This window comes from Hirundo rustica, chromosome 13, assembly GCF_015227805.2.
Source record: "Hirundo rustica isolate bHirRus1 chromosome 13, bHirRus1.pri.v3, whole genome shotgun sequence".
In the NCBI taxonomy this organism is placed as follows: Eukaryota; Metazoa; Chordata; class Aves; order Passeriformes; family Hirundinidae; genus Hirundo; species Hirundo rustica.
Genome location: NC_053462.1, coordinates 3,474,320 through 3,482,145, shown reverse-complemented (window position 1 = coordinate 3,482,145; position 7,826 = coordinate 3,474,320).

Below are 7,826 nucleotides of genomic sequence, written 5' to 3'. Positions count from 1 at the left end.
CTGCTAGGGCAGTTGTGTTGAAGGGAAGGACCTTGGACATCAGCCCAATATGTTCTGCTGCTGCTACAGAATTCATTTGGGATGCAGTTCTCAGCTCATTTGCTGAGGTTTGGCAGTTCCTGACAAAACAAGGCAAGTACTCAAAAAGATTGAGAAAACAAGGCAGTGAAAATCAGTGAAATCAGGGTTTCTTGGAAATGCCATTTCAGTCTGTTACTGGAAAACCCTGGGCCCAAGTGCAGTCAAGAGCTGTGTGTCATGTCCACTGGCAGATCCACTCCAGCCTGGCACCCTTCTGTTGGCAGCAGATTCCTGAAGGTTTGTTTTCAGTTGGCATTTTTGTGGCCGAAGGAAGGAAAAGGTGGATTTATCTCACATCAGCCACACTCCAGCCTCAACCAAAGAGAGAAAGAAACACAAGGCAGGTCCTTCATTTCAGGAGTCATTTCTGGGGGAAATAAATCAGTATGGGACAATGTTGAGTAATTTACCAGCTCACTTAACTCTTTCCATCTTTTTGGAGCAAATCCTTCTCCCTCACAGGAGTAAATCTGAATTTACTCCTCAGAAACTGGTAGGTTCTTATTTTCCACATTAAGTGGTTTCCCATGATGTGCAGAACCTGCCAGATCATTTCCTACTCCACGTTAAAGGGCAGAGTGCATGATTCTGTTGATGGAATATGCTTGCTGTGTAATAAAACATGGAAACTCCAAGATTCAACAATATAGTTTTAGTCTTCTTTCCCTAGTTTTTGGAAGTAGCTTCTCATACAGGCAGGAGAGATCCTGAAGGCATTCAGGGGCCGTTCACTCCCAGGGAAGGAAGGAGCTTCCCAAAGGGCAGGTTATCATGTTCTGTAGAAGTTAATGCTGCCTTTCCTGTGGGCAAGGAGTGAAGAAGATGATCTTGTGAACTGATGTCATACGGGAATCACCCATTTTCTGAAATGCTGAAGGTTGCTTTCATTAGCTGAGGGTCACTTCTGGAACACCAGGTACTGGAAGTCCACCTCCTCTGAGCACAGCAGGACCATGCACAAGACAGGAATGGGAGACACAGGCTCAGTGCCAGTGAGGAGGGAATCAGTAAATCCAGGCAACTGTGGTTGTGCTACCAGAATAGACGCAGTGCTTGTGTTCTGTGTGATTCTGAACACCAAACTGGGAGTTTCAAGACTGTTTCAGTGACATATCCCTGCTCCATATCCAAAAAACAAACAAGGACATTGGTTCAGCTTAGCTGGATTCAAAACTTATAAAACAAAACTCATGGCAGGGCAAAAAAATAAGGAAAAAGTGGTAAAACAGTTCATTTGAAAAAGTCATATGGCTCAGATGCAGTTCTTCCAGGCCTCCCCATCAGGTGAATTAAGTCAGGAATGAAACCAGGAGCACAGTTTGAAACAAAAGGGGTGAGTGAAGCCATCCAGTGTCAAGCAAACCCAAGATGACTCACAAGGAGATTCACACTTCTGACCTTCATTCAAGGTGCCTTTGCAGAGACCTGGGGCACTGCTTTGGAAAGCAGAGGCAGGAGCAGGTCTGGTGTCACGGTGAAGCTTGCAGACCACGATTTTCTTATTAATGATGAGGAATTATTGATAACACAGACTTTTTATATTGTCCCAGAGTTTTGTCCTCTGTCACAGATTATTTCCATGACTCTTTTGCCATTGTTACTAATCCCTTGAAATTAGGTCTGTAACAGCATGTGGCAGTGAAGAGAAAAACACATCATCAAAAAAAGGAGGCTCCTTGAAGCGCTTGAAATTGCTTCTTATCTTCACAGTTTGGATAACCTTTTGCATAACAAGCAACAATTTCAAATATATTGGTCATATCACCCCCTCAAAGAGATAGAAGACACACTTTGAAATTACAGACCAGACTTCATGCGCAGAACTGACGTGGTGTCACACAGTAAGGAAGAACTAATGTCTCTTTGATAAACCTGTCTTCACTGAGTTGGATTTTCTTGCCACAGTGTCAGGAATAGTTGACGAGACAGACATGTTATTAAGTGGTAAAAATAAACAGATGGAAGAGACAAGTGAGAGATTTCAGCTATGACTTTCCAGAATGTTTCAGCAAAGAATATGCTCCTCAATTCCATTCCCTACCAGAGACAAAAAATAGGCAATCCTTACTCAAGGACTGCATGGCTGGAGCAGTGGGGTCCCTGGTCCCCACCTGCCCTCAGAGCATGTTGAGATGGGGCAGTTTGGGGTCCCAGAGAGGGGTGCTGGTGCTGACCTGCTGCTCCTCCAGATTCAAAGTCACCGTTGTGGAGAGCATTGGTGCCTGACCACGTGAGCACTGACTGCCTTGGGTCCTCCTGGGAACTGGAACTTATTTTTGACCCCTGTATCTTCCCTCTGCTCTCACTCTCCCTCCTGCTTCCACAGAAGGGGCATCTCACTCCTTCCCTCTGGAGGATGCAGCAGTTTGGTCAAGGGAAAGGACAGGACAGGCAGGCTGAAGATACAGTCACTGCAAGAGATCCTCACTCCAAGACAGACATTGAGGGGCTGGAGTGTGTCCAGAGCTGGGAGCAGAGCTAGGAAAGGGTCTGGAGCACCAGGAGCAGCTGAGGGAGTTGAGGGGCTCAACCCAGAGAAAAGGAGGCTCAGAGGGGACCTTCTTGCACTCCATGGCTCCCAGACAGGAGGGGATTGAGCACTGCTCTCATGGAGCAAGGAAGAGGATGAGAGGAAACTGACTCAAATTGTACCAGGGGAAGTTTAGATTGAATATTGGGGAAAAGTTCTTCACAGAGGAAGTGGTCAGGCATTGGCACCACTTCCAGGGTAGTGGTGGAGTCACCATCCCTGGAAGTGTTCAATAAAACAAGTGGATGTGGCACTTGAGGACATGGTGTAGTGGTGGACCTGGCAGCTGGATCCAATGACCTTAGAGGGCTTCTCCAACCTTAATAATTCCATGATCCTATGATTCTATAAGATGTTTCAACCCCTGGGAATGCGATGGTAGAGCATCAGCTCCTGCAAATGTGATACTGAAATAGGGTCAAGTGGCAGTGCTGTAAGTGTGGGGAGCTGACCTTGGCATCTGGGATCCTCACCACAGCAGGGAACAACACAAAATCCACTTTTCTGAAGAGCTGATGGTCAAGGGATGTTGTTCCCAGACTTGGCTCATGCCCAGGCCATTGGGCATTGCTGGAAGAGCAGGGGGTGGCTTCTGCTGTGTCACTGCAGCCACCTCTCAGCCTGCCTGCTTTATCCTTCTGTGTCACTTCACATAAATTATAAAATATTAAATCAGATAAATACCTCTAACCTTTCTGGATGATAAGAAAAGATATTGTTCAGCCTCCTAAATGCCTTGTTTTTGCTGGAAAATGCTAATGGGATTATATAAAGGTTATTTCAGCCTCCTTTTAAGTCTGGAGACGTGGCAAAACAATCATGATGCCCTTTGTTTATGCCTTTTTAATGACTGCTGTTACCTTCAGGTATTTGAGGCTTCTGCATCTTTTCAGGTGATCCTCTGGGAAGTCCTTGGACTGCTTTTTTGTGGAAACTTCCTGAGGAATGTAAATGTTCCTGTGATTTTAGAGGTCTGGAGGAGAGCTGGGGTGGTGGGGCACTCTGGGAGCCTGGCAAGGGTTTGATGTGCCTGTTTTGATGCCCTTGTGTGTTTTGCAGTGTGAGGGTCAGGAGCTGCACCCACGGGTCCAACAAGCTCCTGCCCTGTGTGTGTGCAGCAGTGCTTGCACCAGCTGGGAACAGTCTGGACATACAGAACAGCCTATATATAAATCAAAAATAAAAACTGAAAATGCTTTCACTTGAAAAGCAAACCAAGAAGTATAAGGCACTCCCACCTATATATTAACTTGTTCCAGAAACCCAGGAAAGGCAGATTTTGACACCTTTTATGTCAAAATTAAGAGGGCATCCTACAGTATCATAAAAGCACCAGTGCACTGCTGGGGCACTGCTCATGGCCTTCCCTTGAGGCCTGTGAGCCTGTGCCAGGCTGCACACGGGGGGAGCTCAGTGTGTGGCACAGCTGGTTTGCAGCCTCCAGTCCAGAGGGACCTTTGCCACCCCGTGCAGGAGTGACTAATTGGGAAAGAAACCGTTCATGATCCAGAGAAAGCTACAGAAATAATGTTCCGCTCACTCTGTCCTCTGGGAAACACCTCCCAAGCCCATGAGTTCCTCTTAATTTTTTTGTTGTTGCTGGTCTTTTCAGATTTTGATTTTTGCTAAACCTTATGTCCCAAATAGCTCCAATGTTGTGCTGGGAGCTTGTGGTGGCCTGATAACCTCCCTGCTTTCCAGAGCAGAGCAGAGCACCAACGTAGCACAAGGCAGCCTGTCATCATTTCAAGGGAAACATCAGCAAAGAATTGGTTCTCAGCAGGGAACTCCACCAACGTCCCATCTAACTGGGCCTTGAACGCTTCTAAGGGTGGGGCAGCCACAACTTCTCTGGGCAACCTGTGCCAGGATCTCACCACTGTCACAAGGAAAAATCCTTCTAAGCATAGTTTTATTGTGTTAATGGATCGAATAATTGGAGAGGAAGAAGATATTGTTCCTGGAGTGCAGAGGGCATGGTAGCTGAGACAGCAGGTTTAGGTCTTTCACAGCTGCTGGGGAAGGAGAAGGTGGTTGTCACTGACTGTGAAATACAAAAGCATTTAGCCAAGAGCAGAGGCAGAGAGGGTGGCGTATCCCTTGTGTTTGGGGGAGGTACAAATGGCACGTCCCATTACTGGAAGATTCTCTTTTTTGAGGTTATTTTGCAGGTGTCCCTGGAGGGTCATGCCTCAGAGGTCAGAGACAGTGCAGGGCAGCCCCTCTTGGAGGACCGTGTTCTCTTGCTGACGGGGCTTTTTCATGCACATGCACATTTGGCTATGCAAATTCCACAGCTGTCGAGTTTCTCACATCCTTTTAAAAACGTCTCTCTGGCATCTGTGTTAATTATGGAAAATCTGCAATTTAATCGCAAACACACCATTTCCAGTTTGGGGATAGTCTTTAGTGTGCTGCTGGCATAATGGAGCCCCTGGGGTCCCTCCTGGGCCTGCTGAGAGCTGCTGCAGCCTCGTGGGTGCCCACCTGCACAGACCATCACATTGGCATAGCTGCTGGGCTCCCCCTGACGCTGCCTGCCCCAGTCTCCTTCTCCTGAAAACCGTGGAGGCACTATGGCCCCACTGTGGGGGCCAAAACCACAAGAAGAAGCAGAATGACCCACAGCTGTTAACAATGGACCGAGCTCCAGTTCCACTGTGGGCAGGGAGAAGCCCCAGCCTGGACTTGAATTTCAGTGAATCACAATCAGACGGTTTGGGTTGGAAGGGACCTTAATGCTCATCTTGTTCCACCCCCTGCCATGGACAGAGACACCTTCCACTATCCCAGGTTGCTCCAAGCTCTGTCCAACCTGGCCTTGGACACTTGCAGGGATGGGGCAACCTTTGCCAGGGCCTTCATTCTGGATACACACACTTCTTCCCCTTTTTTGTGCTATAGCCCTTGAATGAAGCATCTGCTGCTTGTGAAATGGTAATGTCAGAGTTAATCACTTTGCATCAAAAGTGAGATCTCACCTGGAGGGTCCAGCCTTTGCACTGGTTTGGGACAGTTCTGCCAAGGATGTAATGGAGAACATCAAAAATCATGCTGAAAATTACAACCAATCTGGGAGGAAAAACAGAAGGATTTTGGGCAGAAGAGAAGATTTATTGAAAGCATAAGATCAATCCTTCTAAGTGATCTGCATGCCTGTGTCTGTCAGGGTCTGGAGTTCCTTGGGTCATGGATGCCTTTCACTCTGTTGTGATTTAACTCCGGCCAAACTCCAGGCACCCACAGATGTAGTTCCCTTATCTTCTCTTGTTACAGAGAGTTGGGCAGATGAGAGGGGGAAAAAAATTAATGAAGGGCTTAGGAGTTCAGATAAGAACTGGGAGAAAAAACACTCTAAGGGCAAAACAGGTTCAAATTTAAAGGTATAAAGTAAACTTATTACTAGCAATCAGAGGAGGATAATGAGAAGTAAAATTAGCTTTTCAAACACATTTTTTTTTTTTTTCTCCCTCAGCCCCTCCTTCTTTCCCACCAAGAGCAGAGGGAGACAGGGCATGGGAGTTTTGGTCAGTTAATCGCTTGAGATCTTTTGTTCGCTCAGGGAGAGGAGTCTTATCTCTGCTGTGCCGTGGGGTCCCTCCCAAAGGCAAACAGTCCCAGAACTGCTGTGGCATGGATCATTTGTCCACAGGGTGGAGTCCTCTAAGGCTAGGCTGCTTTCGTTTGGAAGCAAGGGCCCGCTCTCGCTATCTCTGGAAGAAGAGGCCTTTTCTCTTTATTTGGGTTTCCCACTAGATCACAGCTTTCTCTGGCATCCCCCTGCTCCGGTGTGAGCACTTTTCCCACGGGCTGCGAGTGGATCTCTGCATCCCCCGTGGATTTCATGCATTACGGGGGGACAGTTTGTTTTAAACACAGTCTTTACCACGGCCCGCAGAGGAATCTCGGCTCCGAGGCTCGAAGCACCTCCTCCCCCTCCTTTTCCCCACTGACCTGGCAGCGGCCATGTTGTTTTCCCTCACACGTTCTCCCTGCCTCTTCTTCTCCAACTAGAAAGAAAACTGCTGCTCGTAGGTACCATTGCCAACAAGTTCCACTAATTCTTGCAGGATTTTGATTTTCTTCTTAAACATGTCATCACAGAGGAGTTACCAGGTCTCTAATTGGTGCAGTAGCACATCTGTCTTCAGAGCCATCAGAGACTGGCTCCGTCAGACACGGTGGAAGCTTCTAGCAGCCTCTCACAGAAGCCACCCTCATGGCCCTCCTCCACTACCAAAAACTAGGCTGTGCCAAATCAACCCACACTCCATGAGACAAAATAAGTCCTATTTAATGCTCATCTGTTGCCACAATTTAGCGTCAGCCCCATAGGACATTCAGAAACACATCACAATCCCCAGCACATCAGCAAACTCCAGTGGCTCCCTTCAGGCAGCCTTCCTTCAGTGGCTGGAACAAAAAGATTGTCCGAGACACACATGGTCCCTGTGTCGTGGGCAGAAGTGCAGAAGCTCTTTCTGAGGTCCTTGTGTGATGCAGATCCTTCTTGAGGAACGTGGCACACAGCAGTAGGACCAGAGGAAATGGCCCCAAGTTGTACCAGGGGAGGTTTAGGTTGGATATTAGGAGAGATTTCTTCACTGGACCTTCTGTGACATGAAAAGGTGCTCCAGGAGATGACCTATGCTACCTCCCAAAGAGGCTGAAGTCCTTTATTACCTGTTTCCTTCCTACCTCAACCTACTTACCTACCTGGAGGTTATAATTTTATCCTGTATACCTCACTGTAATTTTATTCTTTGACTTCATCAATGTTTTAACAAGCCCTACTTAGCCCTTTCATAGGAAGAGGTTTTATGATCCACAGTGCAATAAGGCCGCTTATTCATTCCTGGCTCCTCTCCACTATTTTCCCTCGCAGGAAATGCTGCTGTTTCTTGGTAGGCTGCAATGAGAGTGCTGAGCGCATTTCTCTGCTGCTCTGGCATGAGTCAATACGAGTTCAACCTTTGGAAAATTGTTTCTTGAAGGCCAGAGACATTTGTTTGTCCTACAGTTAAACATCTTCCGCTGACACATCAGAGGCACCACAGCCCATCGCTCAGTGTCCTGAGTGACAGCCCTGCTTAACTGAGGCCCCATGGATGCCTAACAGGATAAAAAAGGACAGGAAAATGCTCTAATGTCTGCAGTTAATGGGGTCAAAGGAGGCCCACAATGGAAAACTTCATTTTCACATGACTTTTGACTG